This window comes from Maylandia zebra, unplaced genomic scaffold, assembly GCF_041146795.1.
Source record: "Maylandia zebra isolate NMK-2024a unplaced genomic scaffold, Mzebra_GT3a scaffold11, whole genome shotgun sequence".
In the NCBI taxonomy this organism is placed as follows: Eukaryota; Metazoa; Chordata; class Actinopteri; order Cichliformes; family Cichlidae; genus Maylandia; species Maylandia zebra.
In genome coordinates this window covers 6,120,258-6,132,509 of record NW_027490041.1, presented here as the reverse complement: position 1 = coordinate 6,132,509, position 12,252 = coordinate 6,120,258, and the positions used below count along the sequence as shown (strand labels likewise).

The following is a 12,252-nucleotide window of genomic DNA, read 5'->3' as shown; positions in this document are numbered from 1 at the left end:
GGTCATTCCCCTCATCCCCAGACTCTGCTTCCTCCTCGGAAGACGTGTCAGTAGGATTAAGGAGGTCCTCGAAGTATTCCTTCCACCGCCCGACAATTTTCTCAGTCGACGTCAGCAGCGCTCCGCCAGCACTATACACAGTGCAGGTAGAGCACCGCTTTCCCCTCCTGAGACGCCTGACGGTTTGCCAGAATCTCTTCGAGGCAGTCCGAAAGTCTTTTTCCATGGCCTCTCCGAACTCCTCCCACACCCGAGTTTTTGCTTCAGCCACTGCCCGAGCCGCATTCCGCTTGGCCTGTCGATACCTGTCGGCTGCCTCCGGAGTCCCACAGGCCAACCAAGCCCGATAGGACTCCTTCTTCAGCCTGGTGGCTCCCTTGACCTCTGGTGTCCACCATTTGGTTCGGGGATTACCACCGCGGCAGGCACCAACCACCTTGCGGCCGCAGCTCAATGCAGCAGCTTCGGCAATGGAGACGCTGAACATGGTCCATTCGGACTCAATGTCCCCAGTCTCCCTCGGAATGCTGTTGAAGCTCTGCCGGAGGTGTGCGTTGAAGATCTCGCGGACTGGGGCCTCTGCTAGACGTTCCCAGCACACCCTCACTACGCGTTTAGGTGCACCAGGTCTGTCCAGCGTCCTCCCCCGCCACCTGATCCAACTCACCACCAGGTGGTGATCAGTTGACAGCTCAGCCCCTCTCTTTACCCGAGTGTCCAGAACATATAGTCACAGGTCTGCTGATACGATTACAAAATCGATCATCGACCTACGGCCTAGAGCGTCCTGGTGCCACGTGCACTTATGGACACTCTTATGTTCGAACAGGGTGTTCGTTATGGCCAAACTGTGATTAGCACAGAAGTCCAATAACAAAGCACCGCTCGGGTTCAGATCAGGGAGGCCGTTCCTCCCAATCACGCCCCTCCAGGTCTCGCTGTCGTTACCCACGTGAGCATTGAAGTCTCCCAGCAGGACAACAGAGTCTCCAGGTTGAGCACCCTCCAGCACCCCCCCCCCCCCCCCCCCCCCCCCCCCCCCCCAGGGACTCTAAGAAGGCTGGGTACTCTGAACTGCCACTCGGCGCATAAGCGCAGATGACAGTCAGGACCCGTTCCCCGACCCTAAGGCACAGGGAACAAACCCTCTCGTCCACCGGGAAAAACCCCAACGTACCGGCAGCAAGCCGAGGGGATATTAGAATACCCACCCCAGCCCGCCGCCTCTCACCAGGGGCAACTCCAGACTGAGACAGAGTCCAGCCCCTCTCCAGGAGACTGGTTCCAGAGCCCAAGCCATGTGTAGAGGTGAGCCCGACTATATCTAGCCGGTACCTCTCAACCTCACGCACTAACTCAGGCTCCTTCCCCACCAGAGAGGTGACATTCCATGTCCTTATTGCCAGTCTTGGCAGCCGGGGGTCAGTCCGCCAGGGCCTCCGCTCCTGGCCGCCACCCGGCACACAATGCACCCGACCCCTATGGCGCCTCCTGCGGGTGGTGGGCCTGCGGGAGGATGGGCCCATGTCTCCTCTTCGGGCTGTGCCCGGCCGGGCCCCATGGACTAAGGCCCGGCCACCAGACGCTCGCCCTCGGGCACCCTCCCCGGGCCTGGCTCCAGGGCGGGGCCCCGGTAACCCTATCCCGGGCAGGGTAAACTGTTCATAAGGGTCTTTTGAATCGCTCTTTGTCTGGTCCCTCACCCAGGGCCAATTTGCCATGGGAGACCCTACCAGGGGGCAAAAGCCCCCAGACAACATAGCCCCTGGGATCCCTGGGACACACAAACCCCTCCACCACGATAAGGTAGTGATTCAAGGAGGAGTTGTTCCAAACAGTCAGGCTAAAATGACAAGATAACAATATAAATACATACCTCACAGTAGCTGCACTTGTAGAGTCTCTTTCTGGTGTGGATCTGTTGGTGTTGTCTCAGGTGACGTGGAGATTTAAAAGTCTTCTCACACAGGTCACATTGATAAGGTCTCTCCTCAGTGTGGGTAAACATGTGTCGTTGTAAGTGTGCGTCTGTTGTAAACTCTTTGCCACACTGTTCACAGCAGTACACATCATGTCTGGTGTGAATGCGTAGGTGTGTATTTCGGCTCCCTCTCTGGCTGAAAGTTTTTCCACAGATGTCACAGCTGTATGGCTTAATTCCAGAGTGGGTAACTAGATGCCTCTGTAAGTGGCTACTGTGAGTAAAAGCTCTGCCACACTGATCACAGCTGTATGCCTTAATTCCAGAGTGGATAACTAGATGCTTCTGTAAGTTGCTACTGTGAGTAAAAGCTCTGCCACACTGATCACAGCTGTATGCCTTAATTCCAGAGTGGGTAACTAGATGACTCTGTAAGTGGCTACTGTGAGTAAAAGCTCTGCCACACTGATCACAGCTGTATGCCTTAATTCCAGAGTGGGTAACTAGATGCTTCTGTAAGTTGCTACTGTGAGTAAAAGCTCTGCCACACTGATCACAGCTGTACGCTTTAACTCCACTGTGGACGAGTTGGTGTTGTTTTAGGGAACCCTTCAAGGAAAAAGACTTTCCACACAAGTCACAGCTGAACGGTCTCTCTCCAGTGTGGATGACCTGATGCCGTTTTAGTGAAGCTTTCAGAGTAAACTCCATCCCACACTCGTCACAGCTGTATGGCTTAATTCCAGAGTGGGTAACTAGATGCTTCTGTAAGTTGCTACTGTGAGTAAAAGCTCTGCCACACTGATCACAGCTGTACGCTTTAACTCCACTGTGGATGACCTGATGCTGTTTTAGTGAAGCCCTCACAGTAAAACCCATCCCACACTCGTCACAGCTGAACGGTCTCTCTCCAGTGTGGATGACCTGATGCTGTTTTAGTGAAGCCCTCACAGTAAAACCCATCCCACACTCGTCACAGCTGTATGGCTTAATTCCAGAGTGGGTAACTAGATGCCTCTGTAAGTTGCTACTACGAGTAAAAGCTCTGCCACACTGATCACAGCTGTACGCTTTAACTCCACTGTGGATGAGTTGGTGTCTTTTTAGAGCATCCTTGAAGGAAAAAGACTTTCCACACAAGTCACAGCTGAACGGTCTCTCTCCAGTGTGGATGACCTGATGCCGTTTTAGTTTACCCTTCTCAGTAAAACCCTTCCCACACTCGTCACAGGTGTGTTTTTTCTCTCCCTTTCTTCTGTGAGGTTTGTCGGCCTCCTGAGAGCGCTGACTTCTGGCTCCATGTTGGTCCTGCAGTGACAGAGATACAAACAGAGGCAGTGAGTGAAATGCAGTCGTGGAACAAACTCAACCTTCAAACTCCATTAACACTAGTTTTAAACCTGAAGGTGGAGCGTGGCACCAAACACCTTAAAGGTCTCTTATCCCCACCTGCTGGTAGTTCTAACACATTACATCCAACCTGCTGTTAAAGATAATTCATGACTGTTCAAACACTAAAATCATGCCCATCCCTCCTGATTGTGTACACACACACACACACACACACACACACACACACACACACACACACACACACACACACACAATTTTATAATTTTGATTATTTTGTTGTTTCCTATTACATATTTCTATAATTTGTATAGATTTATACATAATTATTCAGTGATAATAAATCCTATGTTTGTTTATTCTAAAGGAACTCGATATATGATCCAATGTTGATCTCCACACAGCTGTTGTCACTAACGGCGCACTCGCTTACGTCACTGTCGTGAGACATTCTCGCAAAGAAATCACGGTTTTAGTAACGCAGCGTTCCTACGGGAAAGTAACGGTAATCTAATTACCGTTTTTGCAATAGTAATCCCTTACTTGGGTTACAAGTAACGCGTTACTGCCCATCTCTGGTCCTGAATCAGTCTTATTAGGTAATGTTCAAATAATGTGATCATCCCAGTGTTTCCAGTGTGGGAGAAAGTACTCAGGGCCTTCAAGTTACACACTATGAAAGGCAGCAACAAGTTTAATGTTCAGAAACCTAAAGTCTGTATCAGCAGCAGGATGGAGCTAAAAATAAATGTTGGTTTCAGTTCTATGAAGCTTTGAGTATTTTGGATCAGTAGCTGCTGTGTTTGTTGCATCACATTGCTGTAACTGTTTATATGCTTTATATATTCTGAGCTAAGTTGATCTATAGTGTTACATCATATTCTATAAGGATGTTATGTGTTTGTAGACTTTCTGCCCAGTTTGACCCATTTAGCAGAAGTCAGCCTGTTTAAGGCTCTGATATCTATTCTGTGTGACTTAAAGCAGTTATGACATGGTCTGATTTTCTCACCCAATATAGGAATATTTCATATATCAGTCTACTCTTCATTCTATCAGACACAGTTATCACAGCTCCTACATTTGCTTTTTACACATATATGTAAGCATTGAGCCACATTTAGTACCAACATATTAAATGAACAATATTTGTCCCTTATATATGATACATCTGTATACACACTGTCACAGATACTTGTCTGTGAGTGAAGTGATTAATATGATAACTATAATATTGGCCATATTATATTTACATTACCACAGTGAGATGACTTTAGTCTCATGAACAACATCAGCTAATTGTTATTTACAGCTAATCTTAAACGACTGTTCAGCACAGAAATGAAGCCCAACAATCATGTTTCACAGTCCTGTGGTCTCAGCCTCAGATACTCATCAAATCACACAGAGCTCATGTAGAAACAAATGAACTAAATATGTTCTCCTTCATTTCTGTCAAACAAAGCTGTATGAAACGTTTCCAGCTGTTAGTATCATGGTTGCTAGGCAACCTGGGCAGCGCGACGGAGGCTAGACGTCCCATTTCACGAGCCTACGAGCCTCGCACTTCGGCCTTAGCGGTCTTTGAGTACGCGGCCCTTGAGGACTTTAAAGCTGCAGAACCTGAATCGGGATACAGCCATGATGATCTCCAGCCTCGTGCTCGCCAACATTCTCACCTGAGTTAAGAAGACGATCACTGAAATGGTCTCAGCAGGTCCTTTGATGACAGCAATGAAATGCAGTGGTAAGGCTTTTTGGGGATTAAGTTCGTTTTCATGGCAAAGAAGGACGATGCAGTTCATCTGATCACTCCTCATAACATTCTGGAGTGCAGGCAAAATGCTATTATAAAAACTTAAGCAGCAACTTCTCCAGCTTCCAATATTTATGCAATTCTCAAACCTTTTGGCCACGACTGTATAACCTCTTCTGAAGTTTAGTGGATATTATACATGGTTATGCTCAGGATGTGTCGGCCAGTTTCCACTGGAAACGCCTTTTGGTTAAACTGTCAGCGAGGAATTTGCATTTGCACGGTTACATTTTTATATAACTTTAATGCACATAAACAACAGCTGCTTGTTTCAGTGAAAATACATTGATGGGTTTTTAATAAAGTTGTGCAGCTGTAAAGTATTTTGTCTGGTGTCAATTCTATCGTCAGCTACATCGTTATGGCAAATGTTCAAATGTATATGGTGATAAATATCTTTGGTCATATGGTCCTGCTCTGTCTGTCACCTTCTGTGTTGAGCTCATTGTTTCCTCTGTAGTGGCTGAGCTGAGTCCAAGTAGCTGAAAATGTTCCTCTGCTGCTCCGTCAGACTCTCCTCCTCCTGCTGATCAGCTGGGACACAAAACAGATCTTTGTTAGGCTCCACACTGCACTGAAGAGTCAAAGTGTCTCATATGTTCATCTGACAAGTAAAAGAACACATTTTTGTTTCCCGAGGTGGGCAACTTGTTGGAAACAAACACAAAAGCTTTGAGCACTGATACCTGCCATTGCTGGCATTGAAAGATGCAACGCCAGCAATGTGGATTGTCAAGACTCAAACCAATCATCAAGCAAAGACAACAGGGATCATTTGTTTCTGTTTATTTAGCATTCACAGCATTTGTAGTTGCCTTCTGTGCAGGGGAAGTCCACGCACACTGTGTGGTACCGCCATCCACAGAAGGTGCATTCAACCTCTGTAAGAGAAACGAGGTTGTCTGAGACTGAAATGATATTCACTAAAGAAGTGGTGATTTGTAAAACTTCAAGTGTATGATAAGGTGAAAACAAATACACAACTGCATGTCATGTAGTTGAAGGTTTTTTTTCCTTTGGAAGACCGGAAAACACTGAAAGTTACAAATTAGTCCTTTATTTATCCAGGTAAAAAAAAATCTCATTGAGATTAAAAATCTCATTTCCAAGAGAGACCTGGCGTCATGGCAACACAAGTCACATACCACACAGGTATATAACATTTAAAACAAACACAATATCCCAACATGTGTAACAAATGTATTGTGCTTGAAACAAATTCAGAATAGGTGATAAAGCAGCTGCACATGTGTGTGACGAGTAAATCTGGCTGTATAACAAACAGAAACAAGTGATCCTGCTGTCTTTGCTCAACGGTTGGTTTGAGTCTTGACAATCCACATTGCTGCCATCTTTCAATATGTTGAATGCACCAGTGTAAGTGCAGCCACTCAGACTCAATGTGTTCATAGAAACAGGTGCACATGTGTCACGAGTTCATCCAGCAGTAGCTATGGCACTTGGCCACAGGGGGCAGCAGTGGACTGACCTGCATTTGAGACTGCTCCAGCTGCTCTGTGACAGTCAGTAGATCTGCTACAAATTGCAGATCATATGCAAGTTTTGGAAATGACATTATAAATATTCCTATCTTAGCCACGGCAGCATTGTTGATGTATTACCTATATACTACAAATTATTCCACCTGCTGAAAAGTGGATCTAATGTGGGCGGACTCACACTTAGCAAATAAACCTGTGATGTGAGAATGTAATCAAACTGTTGATCAGAGGCAAAGTAATTTAAAGTTTATGATGCTATCGTCTAATGTTAGCTGACATGATGTTAGCTTGTAAACTTATGTTGTTGTCTGGGTCTCATGTCTGATCTGATGATAATAACTGTGACAACACAGAGATTAAATAAAGGACGTTGGTGGGACTTCTTATGTTAGAACTATAACTTCAGTTAAGGAGTGAGACGTAAGGTGACAAGGAGAATGAAGAGAATGAGAAAGAAGTAACTGGGAAGAGAAAATGAAAACAAAAATTTGAAATGATCAAATTTGTGTTAACAGATGATGGTGATTTTAAAAATTCAAGTAATTTAAAGGTTTTATCCTGTTTGTTGTTGTTTTTTTCATATTCTTCTATTTGCAAGAGGTTATTAATAAAACAGGTTCTCTTTCTGGTTTCTCTTTTTGGACGCACTCTCTACAGCTTATCACATCCAAAATGGGGGATGTCAAGTACAAAACCTCGACAGAAACAATCAGCAAGAATTTTAGCATCAGTCCAAAATAAAACTGTCCAACTACAGAGTTTTAAAATCCAACTAAACTATGAACAGAGATCTTTTACAAATAGGCTATTGATGAGATGACAGTGGTAACAAAAACGTACACATCCGCGCACACAGACAAAATGGCGGGAGAGCGTTTAACGGTCGACCTCATGAGTCCGTTACCGTGAACTATGGAGCGGCAGATTTGTGCTGGAACTGAGCTGCACACAGCTGATGTTAGCCAGGAAACATTACACACTGCTAACGTTACCTTCACACGGAGCTCCACACGGAGACGATCAGCGTCAGGCACAAACACCAAGTTCAGAAAAGAGGAACTTTGAGCAGGAAGGAAAGAGTCAGAGCGGCGTTTGAGGACACGTTTACAACCACGAACATCAGAATCTGTCTGTGCTGCATTCAAGTGCAAGTTGGAAACTCACTAATCTCTGTCATGTTGTCCAAAGATGATTTATTTCTGCTGGTTTTCTTGTTTGAAACACAAACATGTGTCAGCACTTTGTTGTTCTTCACCCTGCAGCATTTGAATATTTCAGGAGTAAACTGATCATAAATTCATGAAGTCATGACTGAAAGTGCAGACTGAGAGTGGATCACATGATGTCTAAGGTGTGTCATGTGACATGTTCAGTATTGTCACACATGTCTAGATTGTCCCTGATATCATAACTGCTCAAACACTGATGATTATATTTGAAGAATTATTCCTGATGGCAGCAAAGTTTGAATGGAGCTCTCTGTCTGTGCTGATTTGTCGCCCTCTGGAGGTCAAAGCACAAACTGCATGATGTCACTGTAACCACCACGGTGACAGGAAGTGTTTTTAAATGATGAAATATGTCAGTGATGCTGATAGTGTGTTCATCACAGACGTTCAGGCTGACATGAATCAAAGTTAATGTCATTATGGACCAAGGACAGTACTCTGGGTCTCCTGCAGAACAACTCGAGCTGTGATACCTGAATGAAGAGCCTCTGCTGCTTTAAAGAAGGAGGCTCGAGGCAGCGGTGAGGTGCAGACCAACCAGCTTTTATTCAGCAACTTTAACAGAAGGATCAGAAAAATAAAACTATACAGCACAGTGATGCTGACTGAAGCCACAGCATTAAACTAAACAAGCATCTGATCATCTTTAACAACATCTAATAAATAATGACAACTATTTAATCCTGTATTTCCTACAATAAAGCCTGTTCAGATATTTGTTGCTGATGGAAATGTAAAAGGCTCCCAGGAACCAAAGGACAAAAACAGAGGCAACAGTCACAGCTGCAAAGGATCCCCTAACACATAAACTGGTTCGAAGATATTTTCTAGCTCTGCAGAGGAGCTTGATTGCACGGACAGTAAAAAGTGGATTCAATAACAGCAGCGAGCGCTGAGTGATATAACGGTGCTGCGAGCAGCAGTGCAAAGGCTCACACAGAGACAGCAGCTACACTGTGTGTGGATGTGATCCACAGTCACAGCTGTGGGTTTCAGTCAGTGTGTCTCTAACTTCATGGTCACATTTCAAAGCTTATTGGAGCCAGAAGATGTTCAAGTAAAAGATTTATTGCTGTACTCGTCTACCAGGATAACAGGAGGTTCATAAAGCTGTGTAATACTTCAGCTTTCCATCATGGAGTAGTAGTTGTGTCCCTTTGTGTTTATTAGTGTGTTCACACGTCTACTTTAACTTCACTCTGTAATGAAAGGATTCAAATCACTGATAAATACATACATGCTGACTCTGAGTCTCAGTGAAGGAGGAAAGGATGGATGAAGGCAGCCTAGTGTGGGTCATGTGTGTCCAGCAGTCATCCAGGGCCTGGATCCATCTGTAACAGGAAGACAAAGTCCAGCCTGTAATCATCCTATCAGGCACAGCGTTTCCATCCAGCATCCTGACGACGCTAACAACCCGTCAAACGTCTCCTCTGGTCCACAGAAGTCACACTTCCTGTGTCATGTTTACCTTTTTAAGTGTGCTATTCAAGCCTGTGTGACCAACTCTGACTCTCCAGATTCCATCCTGGTCTCTGCTGCAGCTTCTTCTACACGACTGTTTTCTGTATAATAATATCTGCCTTTCCCGTCTCTGTCCCAGTGTGCCTGCCACTCGTCCTTCATCTTTACCTTCATTATACTCTTCACCTCACTTTCACTGTATTTTATAGTCAAACCTGCACGACTTCTTCTTGCTGCACCTTTTTAAACTTATCGTCCTGTTCATTGCATCAACACCGATATTCACAGGGAGCCATAAGAAATCCACTTCTATCCCTCTGTGTTTGATTCTATACAGTAAATGAAGTATATCAAAAACAATATGTTGCCTAGAGTCTGAAGACATATCACCTGTGCTCACTAGCACGCTGCTCGAGTCCCAGCAAACCACATACCTCCATATTAGTGCGTCCTCCACCCAGTTCAAGCCAGTAACATCACTACCAGCTCCCAGTATAAACTGCCACATCATCTGTAATTCTTTTACTCATCACCAAACTTATTTGTGGGAGAACAAATGCAGCAGCCGTTCTTTTATCTGACAGTGTTGACGCATCAGTAAATATCCTCACATGACCTGAGGACTTTCCCACTATATGAACCTGCTTTTAGTCGCCCCTCCTCCCTCGCCACAAGCTTCCTTTACAACATAACTTATAAAAAACAACTTTATTGACATTCAGCAATAACAATTACAGACAGTCTAGAAGAAGAATCACATGATCAAGGAGCAGAAGTTTATGGTTTTAATAGCTTTTACATTTTGGGAAAGTTTTAAAAACATTGTTTGGTTTTCTTTCTAAAGCGTTGAAAGGACGGCTTTGCATCAGAACAGTAAGATCAGCAAATGAATCCATTAAAGTTCTTTTGCCTTGTTTGCAAAAGCAGCCAAACAACATTTGTGTTACAAAGAGAGACTTCAGAACAGATCAAAGATCACAAACATCAGGCACTGATGGAAACAGCCAAACACAGAAACAGAGGCACCAGCAGGTGAAGGAGGCCTGTTGTAGAAATGACTCTGAGTGCTCAGGTAGAAACGCATGAAGAACCAGTGCGTCTAATATTTGGAAACCAGTCTGTGTTTGAGCGTCCTGGATGAAACACAGATCACGTTGCAGAGCGAGGACGTCGTCTTTCCTCCCGAGTGTGTAACTACAGGACGTGTGCAGAAGGTTTAATCGTCCTCCTGACAGTTACTGATGAACGAGTCCTTCAGGGAGGCTCCAGGATCACTGTGGCTTTTACCAGCTGCTGCTAAACTGAGAGGTGTTGCTGCTTCATGTGTGAAGATGTTTGCATGGCTTTAACAGTGCAGACGTTCCTCATGTGCACCCATTTCATATGTTTTATTGTGATGTTTAGTAACATCTGCTTTCCTCCTTCAGGCAGACGATAAAGTGAGCTCAGCCTTAAACATGTGGAGAGAACGTTTGACCGACAGTCCTGGGACGACTGCAGAACAATGGTTTGTTTTTAATGATAAAGTTTCATAATGGAAATAAATGCTGAGCCTGTTTCATGATGTTGGCCCTGCAGCATCAGGCAGGATTAATACTGTAACAAACGTGTGTCACAGTTATAATGACTTTAAATGAAGACTTGGGTTGGATGGAGATGTCAGCTGGATTTGTGCTGACTGTCACTTTAAATGTTTTCAGTTCAGCTTCTAAATCTACTTTTGTATAATGTTTGCTGAGTTTTGCACTTCATGACGCTTTTAAGAAGAGCCAATAAATCCTGACTTTACACAAAAATAAAGGTTTAATGTGTTTAGTGTGACAGTGGAGGAGAGCGCACATAATAAGAGTCATTAACAGAATAGTGACAATTATAATCTGTCTCATTTTAGGAGCAGCTCACAGGCACAACAGACTACAGAGCAATCAAAGCACCAGTTAAACGTCCATGTGACCGGCTTACAGCCAATGAACAGTCCCCACTGTCCCCACCAACACAGTGTTTTAACACAGTTCACGGTGGAGAACAGCTGCTGACATAATGTGGATCCCAAGATCCATAACTGGCCTACCTGGGGCTGAAAGTCTCCATAAATGCAGGCGTTTCGGCGGCTACACCGGCTTCCACGAGTGTGACGCTTATTTTGAGAAAATAATAGAATATAAATGTATTTTTATATTCCAATATCACAATAATCTTCCAATGTAGAACTACAAGTTAAAAAAGAACTAAGATAAATCAAATCCACTTCAGCTAAATACTTCTCATTTCTTTCCATCTTACATGCTGTGACTGCAGCCATTCCCACATCTCTGTGAATGGGACTCATGGACATGGATCAGTGGTTGTTGATCAATGGTCCTGAGAATCTGCATAATTAAGATGAAGGAACGGAGCTCCCAGCCCATCGTTCCTGCAGCTGCTTTCAGTCTTTATGCAAATGTCCTGTTTGTAAGACTGAAACCTGCAGCTGAGACTGAAGACGTCACCTGATGATGACGACACGTTTCTCCCACAAAACGCTGCGTCCAGATGAACAGAAGCAACAGACTCACTTTCCTGGATGATTGAGATGCATCAAGACTTCATTGTGTGTTACTTCTCATTCAGCACAGACACATTATTCCTGTTAGGTCATGTCAGCTGTCACTCAGTACAAGCACAACTGTGAACAACACAAACTTCTCTTCAATGTGTCACAGAAACACTAACGGTGTGTTCACACCGAACGCGATGGACGCGAATAGAGCGTCAGGTTTACATGTAAAGTCAATGGAAAGGCGCGATGACGCGCGATTGCGGGTCCCGCGAAAATTCGGAAGCAGATTTGCGTCGCGAAAACGCCAAAACGCGTGAAACGCGCGTCAGTGTAGCGCGTCTGGCGCGTTTGACTCGCGAATAAAACCACGCGCGTGAGTTTTTGTGTTGCATTTTGTGCATACGCGCGTTTCGCGTCTACCGCTCGAGTTG

The 12,252-nt window shown here is 44.7% G+C and overlaps 1 protein-coding gene across 1 annotated transcript in view; it reads right to left on the bottom strand.

The window, feature by feature from the left end:
- The window catches only part of LOC112432464 (protein NLRC3), a 124,588-nt gene extending 116,698 nt beyond the window's left edge, over window positions 1–7,890 (bottom strand). Inside the window, exon 1 of the mRNA XM_076881473.1 lies at window positions 7,582–7,890. The gene's annotated coding sequence lies outside the window, so the exon portion shown is untranslated. The remainder of the gene's footprint in view (window positions 1–7,581) is intronic.
- Window positions 7,891–12,252: the final 4,362 nt, after the last annotated feature.